The sequence below is a fragment of the Euprymna scolopes genome, chromosome 10, assembly GCF_053919585.1.
Source record: "Euprymna scolopes isolate OS-2025 chromosome 10, ASM5391958v1, whole genome shotgun sequence".
NCBI lineage: Eukaryota > Metazoa > Mollusca > Cephalopoda > Sepiida > Sepiolidae > Euprymna > Euprymna scolopes.
In genome coordinates, this window is record NC_136491.1 from 15,078,995 (window position 1) to 15,096,135 (window position 17,141).

The 17,141-nt window shown below is 31.6% G+C and overlaps 1 protein-coding gene across 3 annotated transcripts in view; it reads right to left on the reverse strand.

Moving 5' to 3' along the window:
• The window catches only part of LOC145285807 (small ribosomal subunit protein mS35-like), a 114,123-nt gene that overhangs the window by 19,322 nt on the left and 77,660 nt on the right, over positions 1 to 17,141 (reverse strand). The window lies entirely within an intron of this gene.

Genomic DNA, 17,141 nt, shown 5'->3' on the forward strand with positions numbered 1-17,141 from the left:
TTGGTTTGTTTTACGGCATATCAACCCTTTTCGGGTTATTTAATGCCGAATCCAAAGATTTTGAAGAAAAAATTTTTAATAGAATATATTTGGTGTTTTCACGTCGGTTTCTATCTAACCCATAGTTGGAACCCTAACAGGTACTACCACTCCGGGTCAGAGTGGACCTGGGAGCAATGGTAATTAAAGGGTGGCTCCACACTCCCCAAAGCCCGCAAGCTAGGGCCTCACCACTGGATATAGTTTAAGGTCATATACAGGACCCCCATTGAGGGACTTTTACCCTCTGCAGGGGGGGCAGTCGGTGTATTCTAATGCCCCACCGACAGGGCCGGGGGGGGGGGAGTGGAGGTCTTCATTGAAGCATTACTTATGTCACAAACCATTACCATTGATTTAATTTTGATTCATTTCTACTTTTGATTTCATTCAAAAGTTCATAAACTCTGACATATAAATACATTCTTTTTGCATAATCAAAAAATTATATGAAAGTAATATTAAAAATAATTTCTTTGCTTTTATATTACTACTAGCACACTACCCAGCATTGTCCGGTCACAAAATATACTTAAATATGATATTTTAATTTTTTTTTTTTTTCACATAGGCATTACTACTTATCAAAGCCCAGAAACCACTCGAGGATAAGGTTTAAGAGTGTACAGTAGTCAATTGGACAATATAGTAATCGTTAGTCATGGAAATTCGGTAAATTTGTTAAGTGGAACGGCTCATCAAAAACTTGTTTACATTGGACTTGAAGACAATCAGATTGTAGTCAGCTGGAAAGCAAGAAAACGGAAGACAGTTTCATAGGCGTGCACTTCTAAGAAAGAAGCTTTGTTCATGCAATCTATGTTTAGGTTTAGGCACAGATAAAGAGTGGGGGGAATTATTGATAGTGTTTTCAGCTAGACAAGTGTTTCTTGTGAAAGTTTGGCAAGGGGGGACCATAGATTGAAGCTCAGTCGAGCACTTGCCATGAAAATAACGATAAAGCAAAGACAAACTCGCAACATCTCTTCTCTGAGATAGAGGTTGCAGGGAAGAGAAAAGGACATCTCCTACAAGACTACGAAGTCTATTTTGAACTCTATCAAGACAGGACAAGTCCTTTCTAGCAGCTCCTGCCAAGATGTGGCAACAGTACTCCATCCTTGGACGTACTTGGCTTTTATATAGATAGAGAATTGCATCAGCAGTGAGATATCTACTCGATCGATAGAAGGATCCTACCATTTTTCCAGTGGCCTTGGCAACAGATTTGATGTATGTGTTCCATTTTAGATCAGGAGTAAAGGTCAAGCTCAAAAGCTTGTCAAAACATGAAGCCTCCCCAAGACGAGAGCCATTCATTTCAATTGATGCCAGATGGGGATCAGAGCATTGATGATGTAAAGATAAAAGCTTGGTTTTAGATGCATTAAAAGTAACCAGCCCTACTTTCCCCATTGTACCATGTGCTCAAGATCAGAGGAGAGAGAATCGGGGAGAACTTTGTCATTAACAGCCTTAGATGTGCTACCATAGATGGTAGTGTCATCAGCATAAATGTCTACGAATGATGTAAGAAAAAGAAAACAAGCGAAAGTATTTCACCTATATCGCATCCTTGCAAAGTATTTTTTAAAGATTTATATATTTACCTATTTTCTATCTCCATTTAAAAAAATAATTTTTTCAAACAAAATATCATACAATGTTACCACCAATTACCTATGTCCATTTAATATGTTTTATTAATACTATTAATTGATTTCTTAAATTAAAATTCTTTATTTAATTTAAATTATTTTTTTAATCCGGACTAATCAACTAAGTTAAATTGTTGCGATTCTATGTTAGTTTCGTATCTGGAATTTGCTTTGTTTATTTACAAAAATATTGCCTAACCTATTTATGTGATTTATTTATTAATTAAACAAATCCAATTAAAACTAGACTAACCTATTCAAAGTATGAGTTTGTAATGCATATCTTAACCATGATACAAAGATTTAACTTACGTTTGCCATCCAACCATAATTTTCTGAGGTTATGCGTGGCTTTAATACAAAATAACAATTTGAGAATTATCTAATAATAATACATATCCCATTAATAAGTATTCTAATAATAAATCTAATCTTTAGCTCCATGTACGTTTTACTCCAATGAAAGTGGGGGTTCACATAATATATATATATATATATATATATATATATATATTATGTGGGTGTATGTGTGAAAATTCAACTGCCTTGTGTCTATATATATATATATATATATATATATATATATATATATATATAAGAGAAAGAAAATTAAAACTGTAAGTTAAACTTTACAATAAAAATTTATTGTTCGACTGAATACTCCAAAAAACAATTTACAAATCCCTTATTCTGAGGAGTTTCAAAGAATGCTATTCTTGTTATTCTTCTCATCAGAGGACATAAAGAAATCAGCAAATTATATTTGTAGCAATGCTAGAATTTGCTACTTATGGCATTAAGTGAAACCGCAATTTATTGTAGTTATAAATTATGAATTGCAAAGAAAAGAAGTGAAAAAATGTTGAATATGTAAAAACATATACAAACAAACCGTGCAACTTGCATGAAAAAAAAAAAAAAAATATATATATATATATATATATTAATATATTAAGCAAATTGTGAACAAACACACAAACAAACAGACAGGAATATGAATTTATGTATATATATATATATATATATATATATATATATAAGACAGTTGGATTTGCACAAATACACCCCTATAATATATATATATATATATATATATATATATATATATATATATATATATATATACATAAATTCATATTCCTGTCTGTCTGTTTGTTTGTTTGTTTGTTTGTTCACAATTTGCTTAATATATACAAAAGGTTCCTTACTTTATTCTTTCATTTATTTCTATATATAGTATGATTCTTGTAAAATATACAATTAAGAGATCATCTCCTTTGCATATTATATTAAGAAAAATCGATTTTATTAAATAGCGATATCTTAGTTAATTTTCTAGCAAGAAAATTGTTTTAAGTGTTCTATTTAAAATTGTTATTTAATGAATTTTAAACAATAATTATATAATTTTTTAGAGTTATTTTCCCCTAGATACTTCGGAACATAAACACAAACTATTCACCAAATAAAATAATTTAGTAATCTCAATAAGTTTCTAACTTGAAAAAATAATTCCGTGTAGATAGAAAAATGTTTGGCTTTTGTTTTTTTAAATAATCAAAAAAAAAACACTTACGAAAAAACTGAAAACATTTCATTTGTCTGATTTTATTATTCTTTAAATGGCTATACAGAAATCGGTAAATTTTTACAATGTGACCCAGCATCGTTTAACACCTACAAAAAAAAATAAAGATTTACTCCCCCCCCTCTAAATTCCACAATTTACACTTTTTTTTTCACGTTAATCTCATCAACTACAAACTTAACTTTCTAATTTAACCCTAAAAAAAAAAAATGAAGATCTACTGTTTTTGCCTAATACATTTAAACAGCCTTTATAAATAATATGAAAGAAGAAATTTTGAAAAAAAAAGAAAATTAACATTTTAGAGTGAGGGATCACTTTTCTACATAAATTTAATGTAAAATGAGCACCCACTTTTTGGCCACCAACAAGACATGTTTTCAAATTTGGAGATCGAGGTGGAGGAGGGGGGACAAAACATGACACATACAATTTGTTTTTTTTTTGGGGGGGGGGGAATTGCATTTGAAACAAAGTAACGGTAAATTTAATTGATTTTTATGAGACCATTTTCTGAACCCCAAAATATGACAAATTCAATTAGGGAGGGATTGTTTCTGGAATTAATTTTTGGTAGATCTTCATTTTTTTTTAGGGATTCTTCTTACTTGGCTAATTTTTTTTTTTTTTTTTTTTTACGATCACACGGGCATTCGCTGCTATTTTTATTGAAACAAAAGTTGTAATGATTTATTGGGGGGGCGGTTAGTGTTCTTTCCAGTGCTCAATATCCGGAGAATAGTTTCTTCTTTTTGCATCCCTTCTGCCGAAATATCTGGTGGAGAGATTATCAAGTACTTCTTATATTATATGGGTGTATGTGTGCAAATCCAACTGTCTTGTATGTGTGTGTGTGTGTGTATATATATATATATATATATATATATATATATATATATATATATATATAAACACACACACACACACACACAAGATTCAAGCAAACAGGGACGCCCGGGTGGTCCACAGAGTTTTATAATTATTAAAACTAGCAGAATCCATGGAAATTTCATGGTAGTTGAAAATTTTTAAAACATATGAATAAAATGAACAAAAAATAAAATTAAAAAAATAACAAATTTAAAAAAACTTTTTAGCAAATTCTTTTTAAACCTTTTTCACCAAAACTAAAAAGAATTGACTTATAAAATTTATTATATCATGTTGGTGCAAAAAATAATGTCGTTTTTTGACGTTCAACTTGAAAAGACCATAACCCCTTTCATAATAAACTTTATTAATCAGAAGAAGAACCATTACAATCAACACATTTTTGCCAATGAGAAACAAGTTTATTCATCCCATTAGTATAGAAATCCAGAGTTCTGGAAGCGATGAAATCATTGAACGCCGATTCAGCATCATCTCGGCTTTTGAAGGGTTTTTGTTTCAAATATTTATTTATGGTGTTTGGCTTGGTTGTTTTGTAGAGGAAAATTTTTATTTTTATTTTTTACTTTGCAGAACATGATTGAGTTTTGCAAAAGGAAAGAGGAAAAACACTAACATTAATGTTTCATGTATTTTTGGTTAGGATGCCAGTATCTTTAGACAGCTTGATGTGGTAGTAGGAGGCATTTTGAACAGAGATCAAAAAATAATTTTATTCAAAATGAATTGCTTAACAGTATTACAAAATTACATAAACTTAGTTCAGTATTTTGCTTTAAAGTTTCTTAAAATTATTTCTTGGGTTTGTATTACTTCGAAAAAGTTGTCAAAAAACAAATATATAACAAATAAATATTATCAAAGGCAAGATAAGTTACTTTTCTACCTAACTGGATAAGTGTTTAGTGCTTTTATTTAATGTAAAATGTTTATTTGATTCGAAAATCATACAGTGGTTATCGATATGTTTGAAAAAAGACAAATAGCGGCGAGGTCTCTGTTGAATACGTTAAGTTTGGGAAAATGAGTTCAAAGTAAAAAATTATATAAAATACTGTTAGAAACTCACTCAATATATGTCAGCCTATGTCACAGTAACATATAACTCTATTTCTCTCTATTTCAAATCGAGAGAATTCAATTCTGCTTAGAGAGAAACCAATTGTGTTACAATTAGTGGTGCGATGATTTCAATGCAATTACCGATTCTGATTCTTTATAAATTTCTAAACATTTAACTATAAAGTTTGGGTTTTTTTTTCCTAATCAACATAAAAACAAATGTCAAATGTGCAGATATTTTCTCAAACGTAAAAACAAACTTGATCTATAGATTTTTAGTTTTACTGGTAGTTTAAAATGAATAAATATTTATTTTTTTAACATTACTACCAAACCAATAATGGAAGATTGTGTTTTAAACAAAACTGAATAAAACAGACAATTAAAAAAATCGTTTTCAGCACGAATTTTTTCTGATTCTGGTTAATTGTCCCAACACTAATTATAATATATATACTAATTCTTCTACGTTTTAATATTTATGGACTAATAAAAAAAAAAAAAAAAAAAGATGCTCTTTTCCCAAAATTTCTTTCACCCCTCTTCCAATTACTTGAACTTTAAAAGACAAGCCTTAAAAAGTTATGGCAGACAGCTGCCTCAAAGTTCAAACTAAAGCTAATATGGCTGCTGAAAGCAATAATGAGTTTTCCAAATGAACTTTGCCACTTAAGTAAAGGATTATATAAGTCTTTGTTTTTTTGTTCCATTTTATCTGGGATATTTGGGAAAGAGCCAATTGTTGGTGCTGATTCACCAGGATACACACTCACACCTGCTAATCTCATAGAAAGGCAACGGGGAGTGGCATAACAGGTGATGCACAGACTGTCAGACCCAGACAGACCAATAAACAAGAGCACCTGGGGGAGGAGACACATACAAGAGAGAGAGAGAGAGAGAGAGAGAGAGAGAGAGAGAGAGAGAGATCATCATCATTATCATCAACAACAACAACAACAAAAAGTTGCAGGGAAATATTGCATAAGTCTACTTGATAATATGCTTTCTAGATTAAACAAACCTTTCCCCACCCCAACTCTCCTTCGGCTTTTCTTAGAAATTTGATAGTTTCTTTAAAACTTAGACATATCTCCAAACATATACACATAGAAACAGAGTATTTGTTTTGGTATGTTTGGCAAAATAGCAAACACAATAATATTACTAATCTAAACTTTTATGAAGAAAAAACATAAAAGATAATCTGGTCTCAAAAGATGTCTCCACTGTAGCAGATTTCAGTGGTCTTAATTTTTTTTTTTTTTTTAATATAACTAGGAAACTAAAATTTAATCTGATCGATTTCTAGCACAGTATTTATTTTATTTATAAAAAAATAATGGTCCAATTTCACTGATTTTATCTATCTTACCTATAATATAAATCTCATCTGTCTGTTTAAATGTATGTATGTATGTATGTTTGCATATCTGCCTAAAACTTCCGACAGAGGCGATGGATTTTCATGAGATCGGTATCGTATTGAAGCTCGACCCTTCGGACGAAAAACTGGCTAAGTAAAAATAGGCAAATATAAAAACCAAAAACAATGGAATTCAAATAAATCAAGCGGTCAGTAAATTTGATCCTTCAAACTTTCTAACAACGCCAACATTAATAAAGATGATATTTAATATTCATTAATGGAATGTGCCCTGATGAACTGAAAGCACATGTACCCAACAAGCAGCAAAATCCCACCCCCTACATTGTAGAGATCCCTAGAAGCTGTAAAGCCTTCTACTCAAATAGCTTCTTTCCTAAAACTGCTAGACATTGGAGTCCCTGGATTCCTGATTGGACTGACATGCAGAAGTTTAAATGTTATGTGAACAGATATCCTGATGCCCAACTCCTTACATAGTATCCCCATAATTTTGGTCCCAAATAGTAGCCCCTTACGACAAAGAGACTCTGTGCCTTGAGGTGAAAATAACAATGAAGAAATTTAAAAAATAGAACACTGTGCAGCTGGTCGCAAGAATGAGGATTTAGAAATGTTTGAAATTATGGGAACCAATAAGCAAACAGTGAAATTATGGGAACCGACAAGCAAACAGTGAAATTATGGGAAATTTACTACAAAAAAATTTGTTACTCATCTATAATATAAATCTCAAACGTCTGTTTATGTGTCTGTATGTTTGTAATATCTCGCTAAAACTTTCGACACATGCAACCAACACTGACAAAATTGATATTGTTTGAAAGCTCAGTCTTTCAGTCAAATAATATCTAAACATTAGCAAAATAAATTCATTCTTTCACTGTCAACTGTGCCGTTTTTTATAAGGAAGGGTCACTTTTTTCATCAACATTTTTGCAAGTCATTCAAGCTTCTAATTTTTTTTTTTTTTTGCGCTCGCACGGATAATCTATTTTGAGTTGTTTTAATTAATTCTTTCTTTTTTTAGGGCTTTGGTTGCTCAACCAACCCTGTTATGCACCTCAACACATCCGGGCAATGCCGGGCAGCCAGGCTAGTATTTTATACAACTATTTTTTCCCCATTATTAATTTTAAAAATGAAAACAGTTGATATTATTTTAATTTATTAAGCCAAATTTGTTAGTTTTGCGGAACACTGGCCTGCTTTCTGATCGACTACAGTATGGTAACCTTCAAGTCCAATATAAACAAGTTCTTGTCGAACCGCCCCCTTAAACAATCAAATTTTACCCAACTTACACTATTAACGATTACTACATTACTACCTTACATTCATTAACTCTTATCCTCGAGTGGCCTTTGGGCCTTGATAAGCGGGGACTCTTTTTGTTAAAAAAAAAAGTTTCATGTCAATCATCTTTTGTAAGGTTTTCTTTTCATAGTGACAGCGTTGTTTATTTAAGAAATAACGTTTTAGTTTAAAAAAAAAATAACATTTGAAAAACTTGATAATTTCTTGAAGAAAAACATTTTCTTGGAAAAAAATTTGATAGATTAGTGTACATTTTCTCAAAAAAAAAAAATGAGAGTGACGTGTTAGATGCTGAAAAGATATCTGCTGATCGAATGGAAATTTTGTCTTCAATAAAATCTCAGTCTTGGCCTGTTATGGATTTGACCTTGAAGGCTGTGGATCTTTGTTTTTTGTTTTTGAAAGCAAGAAAAGGTACAGAAAATTTCCGCGAAAATATAAAAGTAGATGCAATTCACGATAAACATGAAATTGAGTGGCAAGGTGAAAAGAATATATTTCTCTGGTTTCAAACAATATCTATTTTGACATGAAATAAAATATATATATTTATATTCTCTATTTTAAATCCTCAAGTTATCTGCCGTCACCTGGAAATGATTAGCTATCTAGCATAGTTATTCGGCCCCTCCCAGGCCCCTGGGGGAATCTAAAGCTCCCCAATGATTGATTACATCACAATACAATTTAGGTTGCTACAGGGTGATTGCAGTGTTTCTCTGATATTCTTTTTAAAAAGCGATAAAAAATATAACAAAAAAAAGTAGATACAAATTATTCAAATTTAGTGGAGATGAACAATTAAAGTCTCAAATGTTGTTGCTTTTGATTTTGCAGAATATGATTCAGCTTTGAAAAGGGAGAGAAAAAAAAAAACAATAACATCAATGTTTGGTGTATTTTGGGTCAGGCATCCAGTATCTTCAGACAGCCTAATCTGTTAGCACCAGGGAAGAAGTCAGTTAAAAAAAATTTACCTCCCAGATTTATACATCTGAAGACACAAATTGGGTTTAATTAATTTGATGTAAGAATTTCTTTCCATTTTATCAAATCTGTATATTAATGAAATTGTGCGACCATGTCTCATGTGTCTGTGTTTCTCGTCTTTACGTCATTTATACTCATTTTTTTTTTTAATCTATTACTAATCAACTATTTCTTCAAATCAAAAATGCAATAATATTGTACCTATTTACTATGCCTCCCCACGGCACAGAGTTAGACACCAGGGTCGTTTTTTAATGTGGCGAAAAGGTACAAAAATAAAAAATTGTCTCAGTCATGAGGACTGATCCTCCACTGAAAGAGAACAAGAAATGGAAGTGCAGCATCTGAAGAACAGATGGTATTTATTTGCTCCCCCACCGAGCAAATTAGGCACAAGGCCAATTTTTAATGTGAGGAGTGAAGGGAGGGGGAAGGGAAAAAGGGGACCAGCTCCCGAGAGGTGGGAAATGGGAGCTGGTTAAAGGTCAGGCATGTGGGGTTGCCCCCACATCTGGTCTTTGCTAGTCATAGCTAGTCATAGCTTGCAGTATCTGTCAGAACAGATACTACACTTTGATCTTGTTTATATATTTTATTGAGAAAGAAAAAATTGAACATAAAAAACGTACAAAAAATTCAATTCAACAAAATTAGGCACAAGGCCCTACAAGAAATTGGGAGGGGGAGGGTACAGGGTCTTTTTGACTATGTAACAGATGAGACTTTGAAGTCTTACTCTTGACTGGCAACATTTACCAAAATACCTCAATCACTCTGTGGATCCTAATCTAACTAATAACCCCAGCGTTCAATGTAAAATTTAACTATGTACAATTTGTATATTCATTTCTGTATGTTGTGTGTGCATTTTTTTTTTTTTTTTTTTTTTTTTGTGTGTATGTGTGAGAAAATAAAGTTCGATTTCATTAGAAAGAGTTCTTGCTTGACCAAAAGGCCAAGTGTTGTAATGTACAAAAAATACTTTTGAAAATCATATCTAAGACATTTAATGACAAAATTAAATCAATAAGTATGCATTTCGGTTTCTTCATAAGCAAGTGAAAAAAAAAAAAGGTTTGGTTACTTTGTGACCCTTTTATATATATATAGATATACAGAAAGGAATTTGAAAGCAATTGAACTATTTTTTCTGGCTTTAAAATTCTTAGCAAATCCTCACGTATTCAAAATTGTATTTGAAATTTTTGGAAACTTTTTACATTCAAAGAGATTATAAAAACATTACCTTAACAAAATTAGTTATAGTTTTATAATAATTTAGTTCAATTAATAATTTAATGATCAAATGATACAATCAAATTTGACTTTCAAAATCCTTTTTATCTTAATAACTGGCACGGAGGGGGGGGGGGGTCACTCGACCTTGCTCGATCATAAAATATGTTTAAATATATTTTAATTCATGCCGATTTTGTGTATATTATTATAGAGCCAATTCTCTATTGAATATTATATTGTACCTAATTTATAATACTGATTTCAAAAGTTGTAAAAAAATTAAATGCCAGATAGATTATAAAGATTTAAAATTTGAATTTGTACATATGCAGAATTAATAGAAATATATCAATAAGTTGAAATGATCATTTTGCATTACGGCCTGCCAATATATTTTTGCATTTTACTCGTTATAAACCATACTTGGTGCATGATTATTATTTCCTGTTAATTTCAGTGTTGTGTGAACAATAGTTTAAGAGTTTACTGATTAAAGATTTTCACAAGCAGACAGACACACATACATACATCAGCTTTTTTATTTATCTAGATTTAGTAAAAAAAAATTTAACACAACAGCAGGGCTGGATAAAAAAAAGACCTCCTATGAACAAACTAAGCTCCCAAAGAGAAAGGGAAAAGTTCTATAATCAACTGGGGTCTCCAAGAGAAGGAGAAAACTCATAATCAATTAGGTTCTAGAGAAAGGGACAACTCCTATGACCAATTATTGGATATACAATATGGTATCCAGACCATCATCTCAGAGGAACATTATCAACCAAACCAAAGACATTATAAAAAAATTTTCCACCATTTTCATTAATAACTTAGGATGCTGTACACAGACAGAAGTATTATTTTCCTTTAAACCACTTTCTAAACCTGTTTTTCAACCAAAACAATCAGTGTTATATGCTACATTGCCAATGGCAAGTACTCCTCTGAGCTCCAATCTATGGTCCCTCCCTACCAAACATTTATGAAAAACACTCGTCTAGCTGTAAACACTATCAATAATTTCCCTAACTATTTCTTTGCCAAAACCTAGACATAGATTCCATGAACAAAGCTTCTTTCTTTGAACTGCATGCTTGTGGAACTCTGTTCCATTTGCCTGCTTTCCAGCTGACTACAATTTGGTCATCTTCAAGTTCAACGTAAACAAGTTCTTGATGAGCCGTCCCCTAATGTAATCCAATTCATCAAATTTCCACTACTAACGATTACTACAATATTGTCCCACGGACTACCGTACACTCATTAACTTTTATCCTCGACTGGCTTTTGAACCTTGATAAATGATAACTCCCATGTAAAAAAAAGATCAGATAATTTTCTTATTTTTGGGTGGATTTTTTTTTTTTTAATCTAGAAACAATTACAAATCTACAGGTGTTTATATTTTGGTTAATTGACAAATTTTATTGCCATTCCTGTTTTGCTTGTATCTAAACTCATAAACTACGAAAGGTACACTTAGAAACCTGTAGCAAATGAATTTTCAATGAACACAAGCAGGAGCGAATTCTTGCAGCCTGAAATTTTAAATACACTTCCTTCCTGGCTTGTCCAATCAGAAACCTGCTTTCAGTCATGTGACCAAGTTTATAAAAGGTTAAACCGGCAGCACACTGTCTCTCTTTCTTCCCATATCTTGGACTGATAACAATTCCAACTGGAACAAACCTGTCCCCCCCCCCCCAACTTCTCTCTAGGGACTCAACAGAACTCATCCGACCTTCGAGCTCGGGGTTCAACTAAGACATGAATACACACTAGCCAACATGACTATCTTCACATACGGACTTCAATGTGGTACACACAAACAAACTCTCTTTCTCATCCTACAAGACTGTCTCTAATCTTTTGTGACACACGTTTCTAACTTTAAGGAGACAAATAATTCATCATGGCTATGCACCATAAGTTCAACACACACACACACAAACTTTCTTGCTCATTCAACAGGCTTGTCTTATCTTTAATCTACATCTCCACACAGGAACACTTTCCTCAACTAACCCATTTCTCTATACAAGTCATACTAACAAAGATAATCGATAAAGCTGTTTTAAAATGTTAAAACGAGTAACTTCTTGACTTTTTATTCTACAAATCTTACATATTTTGATTTAGTTATTTTGAGCAAGTTATGGTATAAAGATTTACTGTATAATATTCATAATTTGTGATCATCACGGACCAAATTAATGACTGTTGGTTGGTTGGTTTTGTTTTACGGCATATCAACCCTTTCCGGATTATTTAATGCCGAATCCAAAGATTTTGAAGAAAAATTTGTTAATAGAATATGTTTGTTGTTTTCAAGTCGCTTTCTATTTAACCCATAGTTGGGACCCTAACAGGTACTACCACTCCGGGTCAGAGTGGACCTGGGAGCAATGGCAATTAAAGGGTGGCTCCACACTCCCCAAAGCCCGCAAGCAGGAGCCTCACCACTGGATATAGTTTAAGGTCATATCCACGACCCATGACTGTTGCAGTCAAAAGAAAAACGATTTTTCATAAAAAAAAGAAAGAAAGAAATCAAGGGAAATAACTATAGCTTCATAGTTAGTTCCCCTGAACCAATTAAAATTGAAAATTATAAAAATTCAAAATGGAACAAAAATGATGTTGCACCATCATTTTTGTTCCATTTTGAATTTTTATAATTTTCAATTTCAAGGAAAAAAATATTAAAATTCAAATTTTGTTTTTTTTGCTCAACACACACCTACAAACACTCAGGCAATGCCGGGCACCCAGTCTATTATATAAACCTCACCTGCCTGTTATATAAATCTCACCTGTGTGTTTAAATGTATGTATGTTTGTATGTATGTTTGAATGTATGTATGTATGTATGTATGAATGTATGCTTGTATGTATGTATGTATGTATGAATGTATGTTTGTATGTATGTATGTATGTACAAAGGGCGAATGAACTCTTTTTCTGGGTCAACGGCCAACTAGCACCGTGTATATTTGTGTGTGTGTATATGTGTATTGGGGTGGAGAGAGCTCCCGTAAGCCGTGGTGAAGGCAACCTTTCTAGGAGAAGCAAATCTCTGATTTAAAAAACCATAAAGCGGAAGACCAGTACCCGCATTAAGCTGGTCTACAGTTTAATTTGTTGCTGGCTATCTTGCTCTTGCTTGTTGCTGGATCTCAACATTTTGAACCGAGAGAGAGACTTAGCTGTCGTACAAAGCTAAGACTCTGTAACATCATATTTGTATAGATACTCCTTCAGACATTTGGGCTCATGGATTTTAAATGTCTGAGGGAGTGGCACTCGTCTGACAAGACGTTGCAATCATCATCATGTATGAATGTATGAAAGTATGTTTGTATGTCTCGCAAAAACTTTCGACAGACAAGATCGGTATCATTTTGAAGCTCAACGTCTTGGATGACAAATATCAAAAAATTGGCCAAAAACATTAAAACTGGCCAGGGGTTGATTTTTTGCGAGCCACTTTTTCAAGTCATCATGTCAGTTGGATTGACTTTGTCTAATTTTAATTTTCTCTCACTTTCTTTTCTTCACTCTGGCTGCCTACTGTTGTTTTGATTCCCTCCCTACGCTACTAACATTTTTTTTTTTTTAACATCTCTCTCCACTCCCCCACCCGGGGTTTCTTACTACACCACCTACACACATTTCCTTTGATAAATAATTTTCTACCTTTTTAATTTTTGTAATTTTTTGGATATAATCATCTTAAAAATACGAAGAATACGTAGATACCATTGTTTTCATGTGAAATTTAGTATTATGATTTCCGAAATTTCGTCCCAATAGTGTAGAAGCGTCAAAAAGAGATAAGTTAACAGGGGAGACAATTAAGTTCTGTTGCTTACGTCCTATGGCGAACGTAATTCAAAATGTCGGACAAAATTTATTCCCCAAATAAACTTTATTGAAAACAGTTTTTCATGAATAATTATTTTTCTACCTCATCGCTTTCTGTAATTTTTGGATGTGCTACTATTTGCAACATGACAATTATGTAGGTGTACCATTTGTTTTACTTGAAATTCAATATTTGTATAATATAGAAACACTAGAACGGTAACATAGAGGATCAGGGCTGGGAGCCTCATTCAAGGCATCCAAAATATTCATCACATTTATGACTATGCTTTCAACATACATAAGTTGTCAATTTGTATCACTTGAAATATCTTCAAATATTTCTCATCTTGAAATATTATTCTTACGTTTTAACCAATGTAACCTCCAAGCTTCTGCGAGTGTCTCGTGTCAAACTCAGCAATCTGTACAGAATTTGAACTAACCTGATTAAAACTTCCTTATGCTAATATGTATCACCTCTCAACAAGGCTAAAAAGTCACTCGAGAGTAAAAATGAATGAGATTATCAGTTTGAACGACGAAGAAAAGCATTAAAGAATTGAAAACGAATGGATGTAATACGTAGAATTTTATTATTCAAGTGGATGGCTTAACAAGCAATTTCTTAACATCGGACTTGAAAATGTCCATGTTGTAGTCAATTGGAAAACAGTCGCATGGTATTGTGTTCCATAGATGGGACGTTCTAAGACAGAACTTTGTTTATAAAAATTATATTTGATTTTAGGGATACCAAGAAAAAAAGAGGAGTTCTTTGCAAAAGTGGTAGAAAGATGAGTTTTTTGTTATTAATATTTTATAGAGAGGGCCAAAGATTGAACTCAGTTGAGCACCTATTATGAAAATACTAGAGTCGCAACGTCTGTTATGCATGCAAGGAGGAAAGGAATAGAAGGGATCATTCCCCACTAAATTTTCAAGCCAATTTTGTATTCTGTCATGATAAAAAAGAATACTCCAAGCGGTGCTTTGTCAGATGTGGCAACGGTAATCCATTTTAGGAAATACTTGGCTCTTATATAGGTAGAGAATCACATCAAGAGTGAGGTATTTTTTTTTAGAGTGGTAGAATGATCCAGCCATTTTTCCAGCAACCTTGGCAACAGATTTGATGTAAGTCTTCCATTTTAGGTCTAAAATGAAAATCAGTTCTTCGAGTTTCTTGAAAGAGAGAATCAATTCATTCTAACTGAGACTCTTTGGTAATTCTTCATTATATTTTTAGCATCACTTTCCTTTCTAAAAGTGTGTCAATTTTTTTTTTTGAACACCCTGCATTTAATGCAGAAGGAAAAAAGAAAGAAAAAAGATGAAGAGCTATTCTAATTTATCAAGTTAGGAAAAAAGGGTCCAGAAATCAAATAGATATGTTAAATATATATATATATAGTTAAATGAAATGTGTAGACGGCGGTACAATGCAGAGGTAACGGAAAGACACAAGCTGAAGCAGGTGAGAAAGTTTTATTAATACAACTTATAAATACATGTGTACATATTTATGTATTTCATATGCACATTATATTTATGAAATTTATGAAATACATGAATATGTACACATGTATTTATAAGTTGTATTAATAAAAATTTTCTCACCTGTTTCAGCTTGTGTCTTTCCGTTACCTATACATTGTACCGCCTTCTACACATTTCATTTAACAACATACTATACAATGCTTCAAGCAAACTACATCCACCTAATATACATTTTTTTTTTTTTTTCCAATTTTCTTATCATTTTGTTTTTTCTGGGGATGCCAGATATTTACCCGCTATCTCATGGTTTTGAAAGCCGGTTTATCATAATTTTTGTTTGTAGGTTTCCGATTATTTTTTATTGCATTTGAAAGATTAAAGCCTAAAGCTAATCTCTAAAAGAAAAAAAAACAATTTTTACACATGAAAAAAAAGTTAAAATGAAAAATATTTTTATGGCAACATTCGTAAACTAACAAGTTCAGCTAAATTTTTAAGTTAAATAAATTCATTGTAAAAATCCTTTGAAACATAAATATTAGTTTTCTGCGACTATTTCAAAGATAATTAGTAAAGTCTTAAGATATTGAATTAAATTAAAAAGATACCTTATTTGTACAAAAAATAGCTTAATTACCCCCTAAAAGTGAGAGGTTCAACTTTTCACAATCAAAACAACAAAAAGGCGTCACGCGTAAGTTCTTCGGAAACCCAAAATGTCAGAAAGTTAATTTAATTTTTAAATTATTAGAAGAATGGAAACATTATTATACATTTATTTCTTTGTTCTTGAAAATTATAAAAAAATATTCATTAATTTAGGTAATCCTATTTGTTGTAATAAAAATGAAGTGCTTACTTACTTTGAATATTTTATTTACTTTTTTACATGATGATTCGATTTATTCTCAAACGTGTTGTAACGATAAATTAAGTGTGAATAAAAGTCAATTAAAATCACTGATTACACTGACAATTTATTCACTGAAAAAAAAAGCAAAAACAATTACAGCGGATGAGATGAAAATCCTGTCCGTTTCCTTTTTGATTCTTACCCAGCCATGAATTGTTATTAAAAATAATACCATCTGTTTTTTTTTTTTTTTCTTAGTGATCCTGGATCTCAATTTTATAATACCATCTGTTTTTTTTTTTTTTCTTAGTGATCCTGGATCTCAATTTTTTCAAATATTTTTTTATTCAACATTATAAAAAACGTTTCTTATGCTAATGTTTACACCATCATGCATACAAGAAAATATTACAATATTACATTTGAAATTTTTGTAAGAATTATCATTAGAATCACATGAAATATATTTTTCAATTATATTATTTTTTTGGTGAAAATAATGAATAGCCAATGCCTAAATGAATGATAATATCAATAGTTCAAGTTATATTGATTTCATGAACACAAACTTTAAGTGCTTTTTTTGTATTGTTCCTAAAATATAAACATTTTTTTTTTTAATTATGACCATCTACAATGCTTTATTTTCATAAAAAAAGCAAACAGAAATTCATGCATCTTTTTTTAGTACTTAAAACTTTAACTTTAGCAAAGATGTTTTTTGTTTACAAAATATAATACACTTTCTCTAAA